Below are 22,063 nucleotides of genomic sequence, written 5' to 3' on the forward strand. Positions count from 1 at the left end.
GAGACCATTCACTTGCCTCCCACTCCAGACATGTTTGGAATGGCTTTGTGGAGAAAAGGAGAACTTGGGCGCTGGAGCTCGAGTGCATGAGAATGGATGGGCAGGGGGAAGAAGAAGGCGTGGGTGAAAAAGAGGAGTCCTTGTCCCTTTATAAAGGCAGTAGAAACTGTGCGCCTCCCTACTTGCCCCATAAAATCGCTTATTCCCCAAGCGTCGCGGTTGATGGCGCGGTTGGGTTACCCATATCCGTATTGATGAGAATCCCGTGATAAGGGGAACACGATCTCTGCTTTGACAAGACGTGCCAATAAAACCGCCTCGCAACACGTGCAGTGGCAGGCAGGGAAAACGGTTCGTAATGACTGGGCCATGGCAGGATGTCACATTATGAAAAGTTGTCAGCGGATTAGATTTGTGGAATAATACACTCTCTACAGTGGTATGTGGAATTTGTTTTGCAGAGCCGGGCATGATCCTTGTGTTCAAAATCTTCTACGGAGTATTTGGAGAAGGAACCCGCCTTGCAATGCCGAAGACAATCTGCGCACCGGACTCATCGTCATTGAAGCCTGGTTCAGGGGCTAATGAGGGAGTCCTGGATTAGGGGGTCCTCGGACAGCTGGACTATATACTTTGGCCGGACTGTTGGACTGTGAAGATACAAGATTGAAGACTTCATCCCGTGTCCGGGTGGGACTCTCCATTGTTTGGAAGGCAAGCTTGGCAATTCGGATATGTAGATATCCTCCCTTGTAACCAACTCTGTGTAACCCTAGCCCCCTCCGGTGTCTATATAAACCGGAGGGTTTAGTCCATAGGACAACAACAATCATAATCATAGGCTAGCTTCTAGGGTTTAGCCTCTACGATCTCGTGGTAGATCAACTCTTGTAATACTCATATCATCAAGATCAATCAAGCAGGAAGTAGGGTATTACCTCCATCGAGAGGGCCCGAACCTGGGTAAACATTGTGTCCCCTATCAGTGTCAAAACCAGGGGATCTCGGGTAGGGGGTCCCGAACTGTGCGTCTAAGGCGGATGGTAACAAGAGGCAGGGGACACAATGTTTACCCAGGTTCAGGCCCTCTCGACGGAGGTAATACCCTACTTCCTGCTTGATTGATTTTGATGATATGAGTATTACAAGAGTTGATCTACCACAAGATCATAGAGGCTAAACCCTAGAAGCTAGTCTATGATTATGATTGTTGTTGTCCTACAGACTAAACCCTCCGGTTTATATGGACACCGGAGGGGGCTAGGGTTACACTGAGTCGGTTACAAGGGAGGATATCTACATATCCGAATTGCCAAGCTTGCCTTCCACGCAAAGGAGAGTCCCACCCGGACACGGGACAAAGTCTTCAATCTTGTATCTTCATAGTCCAACAGTCCGGCCAAAGTATATAGTCCGGCTGTCCGAGGACCCCCTAATCCAGGACTCCCTCAGTAGCCCATGAACCAGGCTTTAATGACAATGAGTCCGATGCGCAGATTGTCTTTGGCATTGCAAGGCGGGTTCCTTCTCCGAATACTCCATAGAAGATTTTGAACACAAGGATTGTGTCCGGCTCTGCAAAACAAATTCCCCATACCACCGTAGAGTGTATAATATTTCCACAAATCTAATCTTCTGACAACTTTTCATAACGTGACATCACGCCATGTCCCGGTCATTATTCGAACCATTTTTCTCAACCAGCTACTACACGTATTGCGAGGCGGTTTTCTTGGCACATCTTGTCGAAGCAGAGATCGTGTCCCCTTATCACGGGATTCTCATAATTATGGGTGTGGGTAACCCAACCGCGCAATCAATTACAGCGCTCGGGGAATAAGCGAGTTTACCAGGCAAGTGGGGAGGCGCATAGCTTTTTCCACCCTTATAAAAGGACAAGGACTCCTCCTTTTCACCCACGCCTTCTTCTTCCCCGCCCATCCATTCTCGCGCACTCGAGCTCCAGCGCCCAAGTTCGCATTTCCTCCGCAAAACCACTCCAAACATGTCCGGAGCGGGAGGCAAGTGGATGGTCTCCTCTGTTATGGAGGAGAACATTACAAAGCTCTAGGAAGCCGGATACTTGGCCGCAGATATTGCACACCGGCTCCCAGATGCGGGGCAGATCGTCCCTACCCCCGAACCGTACGAAAGGGTTGTATTCCTTACCCATTTCATCTGCGGGCTGGGATTTCCCCTCCACCCATTTGTTCACGGGCTCATGTTCTACTACGGGCTGGACTTCCACGATCTGGCCCCAAATTTCATGCTCAACATCTCGGCGTTTATCTCGTGTGCGAGGCCTTCCTCCGTATCAATCCCCACTTCGGTCTGCGGCTGAAGACCTTCAATGTTAAACCGAAGGTGGTGGTCAGCCAGCAAGCGGAGTGCGGAGGCGCCATGGTGGAAAAAATGCCCAACGTCACCTGGCTCGAAGGCTCCTATGTGGAGACAGTGAAGGGGTGGCAATCGGGGTGGTTCTACATCACCGAGCCGCGTGACACCAACTGGGTGGCGGCCCCCGAATTTCGATCCGGCCTCCCCACGCGGCTCACCTCCTAGAAAGAGAAGGGCATATCCTAGGGTTCATCGGTGGAACTGACCGGACTCCGGAACTGTGGTAAAAACATGATAAGCAAGAAAACCAAGCTTGTCAACGTGGTCTAGGTCATGCTGTTCCGCCGGATCCTCCCGTGTCAAAGATGGGCATTCAATATGTGGGAGTTCGACCCGGCTAAGCACCAGACGCTGCGAGAGCTCTTCGACATGACACACCAGGACATCTGGAGGGTGTTGTTCAAGTCCGCCGAGGTACCTCCTTCCCTTACCGAGGATCGTGGACTCAGCGCAAAGCGCCCTGCCAATCCTGTAAGCTCCTTATATCTCTTAAGATGTTTCTTTCCTCAGTATAATCATGTGGTGGATCTAAGCCTCCACGCCATTTAACAGGAATGGGTCACGATAGTGGAGCGGATTGATTGTCCGGCCCCACTGCCCGAGGATCCAGCAAGTGCTCTCTTAGTGGAGATGCTGGTTCTAGCGCCCTATGAGGCACCGGAGAAGAAGGTCAAGAAGAAGGCCACGGGGACCAGGAAATGTCTCTGACGCAAGGTCATATCGGAATCATCGTCCGATAACACCGAGGCGCCCTCCTCCCACAAAAACGAGGAGGAGGAAGAGGAAAGTTCTCCCCCCCAGCCGGGGGAAACAAGAAAAGGAAGGCCGCCCCGTCAGGGGAAGCCGAAGGGTCCAAGAAGGGAAGGACTCTCCTTCCGGACTGCTCCACGGCGGCCGCTTTTAGCGACGAGGAGTGGTTACCCAGGGACAAGCCCCTGGCGAAGTCGTAAGTATCCGGATACCGTCATAATTCTTGGTATGTTTTATTTTATTACTTCTTATCATGTTGAACATGATCATGCAGCCCATCCAAAGCCCCTATCGACGTATCCTCTTCGGATGAGTCTTTGGGCCCATCAGAGATGAACAACGATTCACTCCCGACCACCTCCTCCCCCCGCCCTATGGACGATGTTGAGGTGCTGTCTCAAAGGGTACCGAACCAAGGGGAGACAGTTCTGGAAGCGCCCCAAGGCGACATTCTGAACGTTGGACGCACAAGGGGCAAGACTCCCATGGGCTCTAATGTCGGGGCAGCAAGTTTGTGCCGATGGCCTCTGTCCATCCAGGGTCATCGGACAATTTGCTGGAAGCACTTCGCGACGCTTCCATTGATGAAGAGCACCACACTATCATGAGTGCGGTCGTTAAGAAGATTCAGTCCGCCAAAAGTGGACTGACTGAAGCCTGTGCCAGCCTCCTACCGAGCTTTGAGGTAAGTAATCAAATTATGAGAAAATTTTACAGCATAGACAGTAGCCCCTGATGCTCTATTTGGTGTTCGGAAGAAAGGCCGAGCAGAGGTTCAAATAATAATCACAGGAGTCTAATCAGAATATGTCTATGTGAATAAGCTGGCTTCACTGCTGGCTGCTGCCGCTCACACGGCGGAGGTCTCCACACTGAAGTGGGACCTTGAGCGGTCCAAGGAAGAGCTCGGCCTTACCAAGAGGCAGCTCGAAGAGAACAAAGGTAAGTGATACCTCGTCTGTTTATTGATAAAGAAAAAGGAAACTGGTTGTTCGATCACAGGATCATCATGAATTTTGCTAGGGGCCACGACTGAAGTGGCGACCCTGAAGAAGGCGCTATCCGAGGCCAAAGGCAAAGCGGCCAAGGAGCGCGCCGAGCGCGAGAGGCAAGAGGCTTGATTTGGCGAGGTTCAGCAAGAGCTCCAGGAGTTTGTCAAGAAGTACGAGTCCTTGGAGCGTGACTCTAAGACGCAAGGGTCCGAGCTTGCAAAGGCCCTCGAGAACGCACAAAATGCCAAGGCCGAAGCCCAAAAGGCCCTCCAAGAAATTGAGGCGGTCAGGAAGATAGCGACGGATAAGGCATTCTTTATGCAAAGCAAGCATGTGAAGGAAACTTTCCTTTTACTTACCCGAATTCGGAGCTCTCCAGGAGCGTTCGCAAATCTACCCCGCAGTGTGTCGGATGCTGCGGAGTTCTACCGGGCCGAAGAAGGGAGCTCGACGGAGAGGTTGTTCTGGTCTCAGTATACTGGGAGCCCTTGAGCGACCACTTGAAGCAACTGGTCGAGCTTCACAAGGCAGACGAACTGGCCATGAAGGGCCTCATAGTCCGGATGTGGCCTGGCGAGCCCCTGCCCGGCAGCTATTTCGGCCTGGTAAGGCGGCTTGTAAATGCCTGTCCCCGGCTTGAAGTCATAAAGCGGTCCAGCGGCATTGAGGGTGCGCGCAGGGCTTTTGCCCGGGCGAAAGTGCACTGGGCGAAGATGGACGCCGAAAAGCTGGTGAAGGAGGGGCCACCGGAGGACAAGGAGCATCGCCACCCGAAAAGTATTATGAAAGTGTCCTGAAGGGTGCTCGCCTTGTGGCAGATGAATGTGCTAAGGATGTAATATTTGAATTAATGTACTCTTTGATCCTGTAATATGAAACGAGTTCATGTGCGCTATGTAACGCTTGTTAATTTAAAATATTACCTTCTGTGCGGCCGTTTATAAAATTTGAGAGTTGGCCAGTCGTCGGCTTCTGCCCCCATGTAACTAGTACTGAGGTGTTCGGGATAAACCTGGTCACTCTTTATCCCAGATTTGGGTCCTTCGAAGGAGGTGTTCAGCACAACGAACCAGGCAATCGGACTATAAGGCTTTATCACTCTCACTTAGCCATAGAAGTGTACAATTTTAAATTTTGGCGAAGCCCCTAGTATTCGGAAGGCCGAACTTGGGGCCCTATGTACGCCTAAATCGGACAAGGCTGAATCCTCGCCCGAAGCGGTAAAAATCTTTAAGGATTTGGGACCTCTCGAACAGCGACCAGCTCTCGCCGCATCATGACAGTCAGTTTTCGGCTTTTTCTACTGAGGTGCTCGTCAATCGCAGTAGTTCACCCAGTGCTACCTTAGCCGATATAGCGGAACATAAGGTACCAAAACATGGGAGCCAGGCAAACCCAACAATTGACCCAAAACATGATTCAGAGCTGATGCATATAATGCTATAAGTTCGGGGTGCCGCTCTATCGAAAGTGTTCGGACTTTTCATGCCGTGTTATGGGGTAAACTGCAGCCCCTGGCGCACTGGTCGTATCGGAATGTACGGGTGCGATTTTTTGTAAATAAGCAGACATGATAAAAAAGAGAAGGTAGAGGAATGCAATAATGAGCTAATGATGTACATTGTTATTTAAATGATACGTCAAAGCGTATGCATACATGTAGTGCAATAAGTAGAAGATAGGACTATTTGACATGTCCTATCCAAGGTCAAGCTGCGTGTGGGTATGCAAAACAGGTATATCATCGTTATTAGAGACCACCTGAGGATTCCCTTGTACGTCAAAGCTTCTTGCTTCCTTGGTGTTTCCTTCCCGTGACGGGTCCGATAATCAGACGATCGGAGAGGGCCTTCGGAGAATAGGGGCCTGAAAGAAGAAAATGTTAAAGGTATATGGGTCCTGGCGCGGTTGAGCCGCATTGTGGGCCGTGCCATGGCCGTGCCTCCGCCTATGCCCATGGTATCTTGAGTGCGTAATTATGTACGCGCGGCGCAAATTTCACCGTTTGACTGGGACTAGGACGGAGGCCGAATTGCTAGGCGATCTCTAAACGTGCCTGGCGATCCTCTTGCGGGGTACTCCAGACTCGCTTGAAGGTGTCCGGGGTCTTTTTCGCCGAATTGGCGGTTTGCCTCATAAGGCTGCTTTGTGCTTCTGCTGCGAGGGCTGCAGTGTGCTCCTCCGTGCGGAGCGAGCGTTCTATGTTTCCATTAACTGTTATAACCCCACGAGGTCCTGGCATTTTGAGCTTGAGGTATGCATAATGTGGTACCGCATTGAATCTAGCAAATGCGGTTCGTCCGAGCAGTGCATGATAGCCACTGTGGAAGGGGACGATATCGAAGATTAACTCCTCGCTTTGGAAGTTGTCTGGAGATCCGAAGACTACTTCCAGTTTTATTGAGCCCGTGCAACAAGCTTCTACACCTGGGATGACACCTTTAAAGGTGGTTTTGGTGGGTTTGATCCTCGAGGGGTCTATGCCCATTTTACGCACTGTATCCTGATAGAGCAGGTTTAGGCTGCTGCCACCATCCATAAGGACTCGAGTGAGGTGAAATCCGTCAATGATGGGGTCAAGGACCAATGCGGCAGAACTGCCATGACGGATACTAGTGGGGTGGTGTCTGCGATCGAAGGTGATCGGACAAGAACACCATGGGTTGAACTTTGGGGTGACTAGCTCCATCGCATAGACGTCCCTTAGTGCACGCTTCCGTTCCCGCTTCGGAATATGGGTTGTGTATATCATTTTTACCATTTTCACTTGGGGAGGAAATTTCTTCTGTCCTCCTGTGTTCGGCGGCCGGGGCTCCTCCTCGTCGTCGCTATGCAGCCCCTTTTCCTTGTTTTTGGCGTTTAACTTGCCGGCCTATTTGAACACCCAGCATTCTATGTTGGTGTGGTTGGCTGGTTTATCGAGGGTGCCGTGAATTTGACATGAACAATCGAGTATGCGGTCCAAGGTCAACGGGCCCGGATTGCTTCTTCTGACCGGATTTAGAGCCACTGAATCCGGCATTGACTGCTGTGTCTTTGGCGTTGTCGCCGTTGTTGCGGCGCTTGTGTCTGTTGTGACGTGGCCTGCCGTTGCTATCTTTGGCATCTGAATTGCCAGGGTTTCTTGAAGTGTTGTTGCTGCGAGCCAGCCGGCTATCCTCGCCTGCACAAAAGCGGGTGACGAGTGTCGTGAGGGCTGCCATGGACTTCGGCTTTTCTTGGCCGAAGTGTCGGGTGATCCACTCATCGTGGATGTTATGGTTAAATGTCGCTAAGGCCTCGGCATCTGGACAGTCGACGATTTGGTTCTTTTTAGTTAGGAACTGTGTCCAGAATTTCCTGGCTGATTCCCTTGGCCGTTGGGTTATGTGACTCAAGTCATCGACATCCGGTGGTCGCACATAAGTGCCCTGGAAGTTATCAAGGAATGCGTCTTCCAAGTTCTCCCAACTGCCAATGGAGTTTGCCGGCAGACTATTGAGCCAATGCCGAGCAGGTCCTTTGAGTTTTAATGGGAGGTGCTTGATGGCATGTAGATCATCACCGCAGGCCATGTGGATGTGGAGGAGGAAATCTTCGATCCATACCGCGGGGTCTGTTGTGGCATCATATGATTCAATATGCATGGGTGAGGGAGTCCGGGATTAGGGGGTCTCCGGACAGTCGGACTCTATACTTTGGCCGGACTGTTGGACTATGAAGATACAAGATTGAAGAATCCGTCCCGTGTCCGGATGGGACTCTACTTGGCGTGGAAGGCAAGCTAGGCAGTACAGATATGGATATCTCCTCCTTTGTAACCGACCTTGTGTAACCCTAACCCTCTCCGGTGTCTATATAAACCGGAGGGTTTTAGTCCGTAGGACAACAACAATCATACCATAGGCTAGCTTTTAGGGTTTAGCCTCTCCGATCTCGTGGTAGATCAACTCTTGTAATACTCATATCATCAAGAATAAATCAAGCAGGACGTAGGGTTTTACCTCCATCAAGAGGGCCCGAACCTGGGTAAAACATCGTGTCCCCTGCCTCCTGTTACCATCCGCCTTAGACGCACAGTTCGGGACCCCCTACCCGAGATCCGCCGGTTTTGACACCGACATTGGTGCTTTCATTGAGAGTTCCTCTGTGTCATCGCCGTTAGGCTTGATGGCTCCTTCTATCATCGATAGTGATGCAGTCCAGGGTGAGACTTTTCTCCCTAGATAGATCTTTGTGCTCGGTGGCTTTGCACTGCGGGTCAACTCGCTTGGCCATCTAGAGCAGATCGAAAGCTACGCCCCTGGCCATCCGGTCAGGTTTGGAAGCTTAAATTACACTGATGATATCCGCGGAGACTTGATCTTCGACGGATTCGAGCCCCTGCCTTGTGCGCCACACGGTCACGATGAGTACGATTTAGCTCTACCATCGGACCATATTCGGGAAATCACAACGGCAGCCGCTCCGAGCCTCAATTCGGAGCCAGTTGCGCCATCCATGGATGGGTGGATAGACCCCATCACGGAGGCCGTATCCTCAGCGGCGATCGAGCCGAATATCGACCTTACCCTTCACGAGAGCCATGTTGCCAAACTGCCGGATCCTTCCCCGGCCACGGACTCCGAACCGCCTACGCCCGTGCCTATCAAATCCGACTGGGCGCCAATCATGCAGTTCACCTCCGCGGATATCTTTCAGCACTTGCCCTTCGGTGACATATACTGAATTCATTAAAGTCTCTCTCCTTGTCAGGAGAGTCCTGGCCAAACTATGTCCGGCAGGATTGGGATGCGGATGACGAAGAAATTTGTCGCCCACCCACCACCCACTTAGTATCCACTATCGATGACTTAACCGACATGCTCGACTTCGACTCCAAAGACATCGACGGTATGGACGACGATGCAGGAGACGAACAGGAACCACTGCCCACAGGGCACTGGACGCCCACTTCGTCACATGACGTATACATGGTGGACACACCAAAAGAAAACGACAATGAGGAACGGAAGGACGCAACAAAGGGTTGTCCCCTCGAGAAGCAGTCAAAGTAGCGGCGTAAGCGCCGCTCCAAATCCCGCCTCGGTAGAAACAACGATCATATAGACCCAGCGTTAGAGCAGGGTGAAGCATCGCCGGACCATGGCAACACGGAGAATCAAACCGAACAACCCGACTCTGTCAAAGATAATAGTCCGGACGACATCACACCGGACAGACACCCGGAGCAATAGAATGCCCGTCAAAGGCTTGTTGCCACCGCAAGGAGTCTAAAAAAGCAGAAGCAAAGGCTCAAGGCTGCACAAGACACACTTAGAATCAGATGGAGTAAAGTACTCAACACAACAGCGAAGTACGGCAGTAATCGCCCCACCAAGAGCTACCCGAAGCGGAAGTTGCTACCTGAATTCGATGAGGAGGCCTTAGATCCCCCGCAACCAAAAATTAAAACGGCCATCTGGCCGGATAGACGACCTCACGGCCAACATAGAGCGGCAAACAACGCCGCACATAAGCCAATACGCGATCCACGCGAGGGCTCGCATCAAAAGGACGGCGCAACCAGATCCATCTATGGACCACGCAAGCGTGCTCCAGCATACGATGCAACACAACAAACATCCGAACAACGCGGTACACCCAGATACAGGGGTGCCGCACACCCCCTATGTTTCACCGACGAGGTGCTGGACCATGAATTCCCAGAGGGATTCAAACCCGTAAACATAGAGGCATAGACGGAACAACAGATCCTGGGGTCTGGATCGAGGACTTTATTCTCCATATCCATATGGCTCGAGGAGATGATCTCCACGCCATTAAGTATTTACCCCTCAAACTCAAAGGGCCAGCTCGGCACTGGCTTAAAAGCCTCCCCGAAAGCTCCATTGGAAGCTGGGAAGAGCTCGAAGACGCTTTTCGGGCAAATTTTCAAGGGACTTATGTCCGACCTCCGGATGCGGACGATTTAAGTCATATAACTCAACAGCCCGGAGAGTCAGCCCGAAAGCTTTGGAACAGGTTTCTTACTAAAAAGAACCAAATAGTCGACTGTCCGGACGCCGAAGCCTTGGCAGCTTTTAAACACAGCGTCCGAGACGAATGGCTTGCCAGACACCTCGGCCAAGAAAAGCCGAGAACAATGGCAGCATTAACAAGCCTCATGACCCGCTTTTGCGCGGGCGAGGACAGCTGGCTAGCCCGATGTGGCACCAGCGACCCAAGTACATCCGAAGTTAGAGATGGAAACGGGAAATCACGACGCAGCAAAAATAATAAGCGCCGGAATAAAGAAGACAACCGAAGAGCACGGCGGTAAACGCCGGATTCAGAAGCTCTCGGCCAGGTCAGCAAAAGACGCCCTCTAAAGGCACCAGAGATGAACTGTCCAGCCTAAACAAAATTCTGGACCAAATATTTCAGATCCATAGCACCCCCGATAAACCTGCAAATCATACCCACAGAGAATGTTGGGTCTTCAAGAAGTCCGGCAAGCTCAACGCCGAACATAAGGGGCAGGATACACCAAGCGAAGACGAGGATGAGCCTCGCAAGCAAAGCACTGGGGACTAGAAGAAATTTCCACCAGAAGTCAAAGCAGTAAACATGTTACACGTGATAAAGGGGAGAAACAAAGTGGCACTCCCAGATAAATATGCCCAAGGGCCTATCACCACGGAGTTCTGCCACTGGCCGTCTCAACCGATCACCTTCGACCATCAGTATTACTCGGCAAGTATCCGGCGCACAGGATGGGCAGCCTTGGTATTAGATCCAATAATTGACGGATACCACTTCACACGAGTCCTGATGGACGGTGGCAGCAGTGTAAACCTGATATATCAGGACACAATCCGCAAAATGGGGATAGACCCAATGAAAATTTGCCACGGCAATACTACCTTTAAAGGAGTAACACCAGGCCCAGGGGCTCATTGCACGGGCTCCCTGCTACTAGAGGTTATATTCGGCTTCCCCGATAACTTCCGTAGAGAAAATTTAACCTTCCACATTGCTCCGTTCCAAAGTGGCTATCAAGCACTACTTGTACGTGAAGCTTTCGCTTGCTTTAATGCAATACCGCATTACGCTTCCCTCACGCTTAAGATGCCCGGTCCATGTGGAATCATTACAGTAAATGGAAATATTGAGCGATCCCTGCGCGCCGAAGAGAGTGCGGCTGCCTTGGCAGCCGCACACTAATACAGCCTCACCAACTAAAACATTCGATAGGTCGTCAAGACCACAGACACGGTTAGACGAGTTCGGCGCAGCTATATGTAATTCATATAGGTTTGATGACCACACCCCTATTACAAACACAAGGGGCTCAACACGCACAGACAAGTGGCAATTTTTACTCATCTTGATCTGAACATGGTTTCTTTAAAACCTACCTTTTTGCACGACAACTTTTCACCTAAGTTCCTCTCTTTTACAGATGACCATCGTGCTACACCTGTCCAGGATACGGCACAACGGAGACACAGGCGCAGACGTGCAATAGGGACCCGTTCAAAGGATTCTTTTTAGATTAAGACCCTGAGTCAACATTTTTTACTGTCTCTTGTTGATACACATCCCTCGGATTCTCAGTACCATTGAGAAGGATGCTGACGTCTTGGCAAGTGGCCACGTCAGAACAATGCACATACCTAGACACCAGGGGCTTCTTACAAAGGGCACTGTTTAGGCCCAGTTTACACCATAAAGACCGAATACCTTAGGGAGTGTTCGGCGTCACGAGTTTGGCCTTATATGCATCAGCTCCGAATCATGTCTTTGGTCAGATGTTGGGTTTCCCCGGCTCCTGTGTTTTGCTGCCTTACATTCCGTTCTATCGGCTAAGGCGGCACCGGGAGAACTACTACGATTGTGCCTTGGTTCATTCGAACGAGCACCTCAGTAGAGAAAGCCAAAAACTGACTGTCATGATATAGCGCGAGACTGGTCAACCACTCGATCACCCATCAGAATTTTAGAATTCCTCCGCCTTAACGAAGGGCCGTTTCCCGGCCGGGCAAGTACGCACCCCGAATTCGGATGAGTGCGGAGCCACCAGGGGCTATATAGTAGCCCCACTGTCAAACTCCTATGGCTAAGTGAAAGTGTTAAAGCATTATAGTCCAGTTGCCTAGTTCGCTATGCTATCACCTCCTTATTAGGTCCAAGACGTTGGATTAAGTGTGAACACGCGTCTTCTACGAACACCCCCGCATTATATGCGTGGGGGCTGAAGCCGATGACTGCAATCTTTCAGGTTATACACATGTATACACAAACGGCCGCACAGGAGGCATCATATTACTGTTGGGCAAAAGTATAAATACAGCCTTGATAAATTCAATAAAACATTGTTTTTACAATGGGAATACATGTCACTCAAACATAATATTCTTCGAGCACTGGGCCTCTATCGAACGAGCGCCTTCAAGAACTTCTTCAAAATGGTGCTCGGCAGCCACTCGGCCAATGGCCGTACCCTGCGCCGCAACAGTGGTGGCATCCAGCTCCACGCAGTATGTCTTGACACGGGCAAGGGCCATCTGCGAGCCTTCTATGCATGCCGACCTCTTCATCGCATTAATGCGCGGCACCGCATCAAGGAACTGCTGCACCAAGCTAAAATAACTGTTCGGCTTTGTCCTTTCCGGCCACAGATGATCTACAACAGACCTCATGGCGATTCTAGAAAATCTATTCAGCTCGTCCCATTCGGCAAGTTGATCAGTCAATGGAAGCGGACGCTCTGGAACGTTAAATTGCGACCAGAACAGTTTGTCCACTTCCCAATCTGTTTGATCTCGGAAGTATTCGGCCGCATCAACAGCGCTCGCCGCCAAGTCCAGATATGCGTCTGCCGAACACCACAGCCGATCCAGAGGGGCATACCGAGGATCTCCAAACTTCCTCCGCAGCATAAAGGGCTTCCCAACCACTATATCCCCGGCTTCATGTAGTTCCTCCTTCTTTGCTCTCATTGCAGAGCGGGTGTCTTTGGTCGCCATCGTGGCCTTTTCCAGGTCCATCGCCTTCGCCCGGTTTTCTTCTTCAAGAAGCTGGCAGCGGTCGGCAGTGTCTTTCAACTCTATAGTCATCTTGGCCATTTTTTCTTTGGTCTCGCTATGCGCGGCCTTCTTGGCTCTTAACTCTTCGGCTGCCTTCAAAGCGGCCGCATTATTACTCCTTGCTTGCTCCTTGGCTCGGGCAAGGTCCGCCCGAAGGGTCTCCACGGTGGCAGCTCCATCTGCAGTCACAACATATTAAAGATACTGGCATCACGCTGCTCTTACTATGTGACATTCACTAGAAAAATCACCTACCCTGTGCCTCGTCGAGCCGCTTGTTAACAAGCTCGATGTCGGCATTCGCCGCATCCAGTTGCCGCTTTAATTCGGCAAACTCATAAGTCCGGCTAGCCACCGGAACTTCAACCACCTGCACATGAAGGCGGTCTGGTTATTACCTGGGACTACGATCCTCTGTTTGTCGCCGTTCTCGATGACAACCAGAGTCTCAGGGGCTACTATCTACACAGGGCACACCTAAAAATGTGCGGTACTATCACAAATGTATATCATTTCACGTACCTCAAAACCCGTCAGTAGACTCATAAAGGCTTCATGCAACCCGCTTTCGGCGGACGAAATCCTTTCAATCACCGTACCCATCAATGTACGATGTGCTTCTGAGATAGTTGCTCGCTCTAGCAGATCCCTCAGTGTGTCCGACCGCATACCAGACGGTGCTGGATTCTTTTGGTTGCTCTCTTCAAGAGCCGGATACTGGGCACTTTGGGCGACCATAGGATTATCTTCTGGCCTCACCTGATCCGACGAGGCCCTCCGTGACGACACTTCAAGGTCGCCCGCTTCTTGAGTGGGGGAGTCCGGGGGAGGCGTTTCGCTCTCCATCATCTCCAGAAGAAGATCCCCCGAAGATGAGCTCTGCTGAGAAGGGCTAAGTTCCGAACTGCAAGATAAATGCTTCGATTATTTTCCTCAGAGGTAAGGTAGTATATCTTCACTATTAAAGTACTTTTTGATTACTTACAGCTCGTTAGAGGGCTGATCCCCGCGCGGACTTTGTGCGGCAAGAGCACCCTCCAAGGCAGGACCCTCTGGTGGAGATTTCTTCTCCCGTTTGGAAACCTTGGTTTCCGGATCTTCAGAGGTAGTCCTCTTCCTTCCCTGACGCTAGAGAAGGTCAAATTCTTCCCCTTGGTTATCCTCCTTCACAGAGGTGCTCATTCCCTCGGTTGGAATTGGTAGCGATGGGGGCCCGCTTTCGCCCTCATTATTCCCCCCTTTATCTTCCTTTGAGGGCTCCGGGCAAGGTGCTAGCTCGAGCATATTTTCCAGTACTGGATTGTCCAAACCCTCAGGAAGGGGGGCCGAACACCGAATCATCTTTGCCTTTGTTAGCCAGTCCTGGTCAAAGAGCGATTTCTCAGAATGACGTCATGATAAATGAAAGACGGTGTGTTCGGCTAGAGGATTACTTACTTGGTCGGCGGTGCGGTTGCTGCTTAGGCCCACGTCCTTGGTAGTATCCGGACACTCTATTTTGGGTGCGAAGAATGATTTATACATATCCTTGTGCATCAGGCCGAGGAAATTCTGAATAGTGCGCGGTCCTTCTGGGTTGAACTCCCACATACGGAGGGGCCGGCATTTGCAAGGCTGGACTTGACGAACCAGCATGACTTGCACCACCGTAACCAGGCTGAAATCTCCTTCGAAGAGATCTTGAATGTGGCTCTACAATATAGGCACGTCCTTGGCTGGACCCCAGCTCAGCCCTCTACTAATCCATGACATCAGTTGTGGTGGAGGGCCCGAGCGGAAAGCAGGGGCAGCCACCCACTTGGCACTTCTGGGAGCTGTGATGTAAAACCACTCCCGTTGCCATAATCCGGACACCTCTGGAAAGGAACCCTTTAGCCATGGAGCTCCAGCGATCTTACTTATTAATGCGCCTCCGCACGCTACATGCTGCCCCTCGACCATCTTCGGCTTCACGTCAAAGGTCTTGAGCCACAGGCCAAAGTGAGGGGTAATGCGGAGGAAGGCCTCACATACGACAATAAATGCCGAGATGTGGAGAAAGGATTTCAGGGCTAGATCGTGGAAATCTAGCCCGTAATAGAACATCAAACCCCTAACGAAGGGATCCAGAGTGAGGCATAGACCTCGGAGGAAGTGGGAGATGAACACAACGTTCTCGTTGGGTTTGGGAGTAGGGACGACCTGCCCTCGGGTAGGCAGGCGATGCGTAACCTCGATGGTCAGGTATCTGGCCTCTCTCAACTTCTTGATATCCTCTTCCGTAACGGAGGAGGGCATCCACCGGCCTTGAAGGCTAGATCCGGACATGATTGAAGGTCCGAAGCACCTGACCTGGGCTTTGGGTGTTAGAAGTCGAGGCGGGGGAAGTATTCGATTGAGCACGGGAGGGAAAAAAGTAAAAGCCTTGTCCCTTTATAAAGAGGGTGAATATCAAACGTCCTCCTAGTGGCCGTTTGGGACTTGCCTAAAATCTAGGAGTCCTAGGCACAGTTGGGTTACCCACGACCGTATTGATGAGAATATCGTAATTAGGGGAACACGATCTCTGCTTTGACAAGACATGTCAAGAAACCGCCTCGCGTTATGTGTGGAGCTAGTTGAAGAAAAACGGTTCGAATAATCACCGAGCCATGGCCTGATGTCATGTTGCCAAAGCGTGTCAGCAGATTAAGATTTGTGGAAATATTATTCTCTCTACGGTGGTATGTGGAATTTATTTTGCAGGGTCAGACACTATCCTTGTATTCAAATTCTTCCGTGATGTATTCGGAGGAGGAACCCGCCTTGCAATGCCTAAGACAATACTGCGCGCCGGACTCATCGTCATTAAAGCCTGGTTCATGGGCTACTGAGGGAGTCCGGGATTAGCGGGTCTCCGGACAGCCGGACTCTATCCTTTGGCCGAATTGTTGGACTATGAAGATACAAGATTGAAGACTTCGTCGCGGTGCGGATGGGACTCTACTTGGCGTGGAAGGCAAGCTAGGAAGTACGGATATGGATATCTCCTCCTTTGTAACCGACCTTGTGTAACCCTAACCCTCTCCGGTGTCTATATAAACCGGAGGGTTTTAGTCCGTAGGACAACAACAATCATACCATAGGCTAGCTTTTAGGGTTTAGCCTCTCCGATCTCGTGGTAGATCAAATCTTGTAATACTCGTATCATCAAGAATAAATCAAGCAGGACGTAGGGTTTTACCTCCATCAAGAGGGCCCGAACCTGGGTAAAACATCATGTCCCCTGCCTCCTGTTACCATCTGCCTTAGACGCACAGTTCGGGACACCCTACCCGAGATCCGCCGGTTTTGACATCGAGAATGGGTTTAAAACCTTTTGAGAATTTGTGATCCATTACTTCATCCATGAAGCACAGGGGGTGTGCGGCGCCTCTGTGCCGGGCTATATCACGACGCAGTTCATACGAGTCTTGTCTGCTATATTCGGCCCGGCCGAATTTGCTTTTAGTATATCCGGCATGGCGGTCGTCGTCACTCGTTGGGGCGCACCCCCATGATCCGTAGATCGATCTTGTATGTCCTACTTTGTTTTCCAATATGTCTCGCAGGTCCTCCGTGTTGCCTTGGTGTTTTTGTTTGACTGGCGATGGGGTGCGGGCTGGACTTCGGGCTGATATGCCACTTTGTCTCGGCCACGAGGTGGCCGGTCAGCCGCATCATACGCTGGTAGTGTAGGCTTTAATGCTTCCTCCTCGAGTTGGGGTAGCAACCTGCGCTTTGGGTAACTTTTGGTTGGGCGCTCGAGTTCGTATTCCTCTGCTGCCAGCACTTCGGTCCATCTATCCGCTAGCAGATCTTGATTAGCTTGAAGCTGTTGTTGCTTTTCCTTCAGGCTTTTTGCTGTGGCTATAATCCGACGCTTGAAGCGCTCCTGCTCGACAGGATCCTCAGGCACGATAAATTCTTCATCGCCGAGGCTCACCTCATCATTGGAGAGAGGCATGTAATTGTCATCCTCTAATTCTCTGTCTGGCGCCTGTTCCTTAGGGCTAGCTTGCCCATCCTCCCGCTCGAAGCCTAGCTGGAGGGGATTGTCTTTGGCACTGTCCGCAGCGTTATTGTCTCTTGTGTCGTATCGCTGCTTTTGCTATGGCGGGGCTTAGAGCGGTGCCATTGACGCCGATGCTTAGATTGCTTCTCGAGGGGATTATCCTCCGTTGCCTTATTGCCATCGCTTTATTTGGGGGTGTCCACCATGTATATATCATATGATGACATGGCTATCCAGCGCCCTGTGGGCGGTGGTTCCTGATCTTCTCCTGCATCGTCGTCCATACCATCGATGTCTTCGAAGCCGAAATCAAGCATGTCGGTTAAGTCGTCGACAGTGGCTATTAAGTGGGTGGTGGGTGGGGGACGAATTTCTTCGTTGTCCGCTTCTCGCTCAAGCTGGACACAGTTCGGCCAAGGGCCTCCTGACAAGGAGAGAGACCTTAATGAATTTAGCATGTCGCCCAAGTGAGAGTGCCGAAAGATATCCGTGAAGGTGAACTCCATGATCGGTGCCCAATCAGATCCGACAGGCATGGATGCAGGCGGCTCGAAGCCTGTGGCCGGGGATGAATCCAAGGGTCCGGCAACACATGTCTCAGAGGAGGTGAAGTTAGTATTCGGCTCTATCGCCGCTGGGTGTGCGGCCTCCGTGGCGGGGTCCATCCACCCGTACTCGGACGACACGATCTGCTCCGGATTGAGGGCCGGAGTAGCCACAGGTGTGATCTCTTGAACACCGTCCGGTGGCAGAGCTAAGTCATGCTTGTCGCGACTGTGCGGCGCACCTGACATGGGTTCGAATCCGTCAAAGATCAAGTCTCCACGGATGTCGGCAGTATAGTTCAAGCTTCCAAACCTGACCTGATGGCCAGGGGCGTAGCTATCGATCTGCTCCAGATGGCCAAGCGAGTTGGCCCGCAGTACGAAGCTGCCAAATACAAAGATTTGTCCGGGGAGAAAAAGCTCACCCTGGACCACATCGTTGCCGATGATCGAAGGAGCCATCAAGCCTTATGGTGACGGCACAGTGGAACTCTCAATGAAAGCACTAATGTCAGTGTCAAAACCGGCGGATCTCGGGTAGGGGTCCCGAACTGTGCGTCTAAGGCGGATGGTAACAGGAGGCAGGGGACACAATGTTTACCCAGGTTCGGGCCCTCTCGACGGAGGTAATACCCTACTTCCTGCTTGATTGATCTTGATGATATGAGTATTACAAGAGTTGATCTACCACGAGATCATAGAGGCTAAACCCTAGAAGCTAGCCTATGATTATGATTATTGTTGTCCTACGGACTAAACCCTCCGGTTTATATAGACACCGGAGGGGGCTAGGGTTACACAGAGTCAGTTACAAGGGAGGAGATCTACATATCTGAATTGCCAAGCTTGCCTTCCACGCAAAGGAGAGTCCCACCTAGACAAGGGACAAAGTCTTCAATCTTGTATCTTCATAGTCCAACACTCCGACCAAAGTATATAGTCTGGCTGTCCGAGGACCCCCTAATCCAGGACTCCCTCATCCCCCGCCTCCTGTTACTATCAGCCTTAGACGCACAGTTCGGGACCCCCTACCCGAGATCCGCCGGTTTTGACACCGACAGCGAGTGCCAAGAAGTCAGAGGTCAGCTGCAGTGCTAGTGCCAGATACAACAACTACTTCATCTGCACCAGCAACAGCTTCTGTGCCACCTCCAGCAACCACTCCAGCAGCTCCAACATCATCCCCTGATGCCTTCATCCTTGGAGTTCTCTCTACACAACCTCCCGAAGACCAAGCTTGAGAGATGCATAGCACTATGCATTTTCAAACTTTTTGGTAACTTGTTGCCAAAGGGGGAGAAATGTATATATCATAGGCTTCGAGGGAGAGTGTTTTGCTACTTTGTCTCTCTTGCTATTTGGTTGAACTTTTGTGTGTGCTCGGTTGATACTTTTTATGTCTGTGTGTGAGATACTTCTATATCCCTATACGACCATTCATTTTGCTTGGTGTTGAGTGCATGTTTTAATTCCTATCATTTTGAGCGCTCCACCAAGATGTTTGTGACATGGAAGAGTAGCCCATGATCCTAATCGATTGTGCATTTGCATTCAAAAGCAAATTTTAAATAATGCACAAATTTAGGGGGAGCTCTTGCTTATCACATACTTCTCAAAGCGACGATGTATTTAAATCTTATTATCATTTCTCGAAGCTTTGATCTATATGTTGTCATCAATTACCAAAAAGGGGGAGATTGAAAGTGCAACTATCCCTGGGTGGTTTTGGTAATTACTAAACACATATAGCTCATTGAACTAATACTATTTCAAGATGATCATTTCAGAAAGTTCAATGATTGGCATGGCATGGCTTAGGAATGTGGACCCCTCAAAATGCTAAGGACACACATTGGCTCAAGATCAAGAATCTACATTTTCATCTTAGTGATCCAAGATCACACTATGTCCATAGGAAAAGCCAATACTATTAAAAGGGGATGAGGTGTTGCTTAATGGCTTACTTGCTCAAAATGATTAGTGATATGCTCCAAAAACCCTCAACCACTTTCTCATATACACATATGTCCCAAACCAAAATTCAAACTCGGCCCCACCGAAATGTTCTATCCGGCGCCACTGAGTTCACTTGACATAGCCACTGCCAGAAACTCCAGTCGTTTTGTCTCACCGATAGGGATCTCGGTCTCACCGAGATGGGATTGCAAACTCTCTGTTTCCCTTCGTAACGTTTCAGTCCAACCGAGATGAGAGATCGGTCCCATCGAGTTCGCAATACAAACTCTCTGTTTCCCTTTTGTAACATTTCGGTCTCACCGAAATGAGCGAATCGGTCCCACCGAGTTTGCCCGACCAACTCTCTGGTTAGGTTATTACCAAAGTCGGTCCTACCGAGTTTGTGTAATCGGTCTCACCAAGATTACGTTATGCCCTAACCCTAATGGAATCGGTCCCGCCGAGTTGACATGTCGGTCCCACCGAAAAGCCTAACGTTCAGATTTTGAACTAAATCGGTCTGACCGAGTTTTCTGATTCGGTCCCATCGAGTTTGGTAAATTGTGTGTAAGGGTTAGATTTTGTGTGGAGGCTATATATACCCCCTCATCCTTCCTTCATTATAAAGGAGAGCCATCAGAACGTGCCTACACTTCCAGCATTCATTTTCTGAGAGAGAACCACCTACTCATGTGTTGAGACTAAGATATTCCATTCCAACCATATGAATCTTGATCTCTAGCCTTCCCCAAGTTGCTTTCAACTCAAATCATCTTTCCACCAAATCCAAATCTATGAGAGAGAGTTGAGTGTTGGGGAGACTATCATTTTAAGCACAAGAGCAAGGAGTTCATCATCAACACACCATCTATTACCTTTTGGAGAGTGGTGTCTCCTAGATTGGTTAGGTGTCACTTAGGAGCCTCCGACAAGATTGTGGAGTTGAACCAAGGAGTTTGTATGGGCAAGGATATCGCCTACTTTGTGAAGATCTACCCTAGTGAGGCAAGTCCTTCATGGGCGATGGCCATGGTGGGATAGACAAGGTTGCTTCTTCGTGGACCCTTCGTGGGTGGAGCCCTCCGTGGACTCACGCAACCGTTACCCTTCATGGGTTGAAGTCTCCATCAACGTGGATGTACGATAGCACCACCTATCGGAACCACGCCAAAAATATATGTGTCTACATTGCATTTACACCCTCCAAACTCCTCCCTTTACCTTCATATGCAAATGTTTTACATTTCGCTGCTATACTCTTAGACTTGCATGTGTAGGTTGATTGCTTGACTTGTGCTAAGTTGCTAAAATCTGCCAAGACTTAAAATTGGGAAAAGGCTAGATTTTTATTTGGTTAAGTAGTCTAATCACCCCCCCTCTAGACATACTTTTGATCCTACACTATGTCTCAAGATAAGTTATATGATAGTTCTTACCATAAGAGGTTGGCTGAAATTGAGAACTCTACTAAGAACTTCGTGTTTACGCAGTATGAGCACAATAGATTCTTTCCTGGGGAAATTAAGTAACACTCTACCTTATTAGATGCTATTAGTATATAACTTGATGAAGTTAATCAAGAAGTTGTCAACCTTCAATCTGAACTTGCTCGTGCTGAAAATTTGATAGGAAAGATATCCAATAAACAAACCATGCTAGTAAATAAAATGGCTGCTAAACTTGAGTCACATCCTCTTACTACTGATGATGAAGATATTAAAATGATTGGTGTGGCATGCATTGACACTTTTTTAATATAAAACTTGATGAAAAGGGACTGGAGATGAGTCAATTTTAGCTAGAAGGCATCCCAATTGTTTGGAGGGTGATGATCTTAATGATAAAAATGGGTTTGGAGAGGTCAAGACTTTAAATAGTGATGAACCCACTACTTTGGATTACAAGGACTTTAATTATGATAATTGTTCTTTTATTGAATGGATTTGCTTGTTGCAATCCATGATAAATTCACCTAAGGCTTACAAAATAAAGCTTTTATTAAACATATTGTAGAAGCAATGATAAAAGCTCGTGAAGAAAATCTAGAATTGGAGGTTTCTATACCTAGGAAATTACATTATGAATGGGAACCTACTATTGAAGTTAATTAAGATTAAAAATTATGAATGTAATGCTTTGTATGGTCTAGATGATAGCGTCTCTACTATAACAAAATATTTACGTGACATGCTAGATCTCACCGATATGAATGGATGTTCACGCAACTTGCATTTAGCGGATTCAACTATTAAGAAACCATTCAGTAGAATAAATGATTTTCTCATACTTGCTAATAGAAATTATGTGCATGTGGATTTCATTGTGCTTGATATTGAATGCAATCCGTCTTGTCCTATAATA

This window comes from Triticum urartu, chromosome 7 (assembly GCF_003073215.2).
Source record: "Triticum urartu cultivar G1812 chromosome 7, Tu2.1, whole genome shotgun sequence".
In the NCBI taxonomy this organism is placed as follows: domain Eukaryota; kingdom Viridiplantae; phylum Streptophyta; class Magnoliopsida; order Poales; family Poaceae; genus Triticum; species Triticum urartu.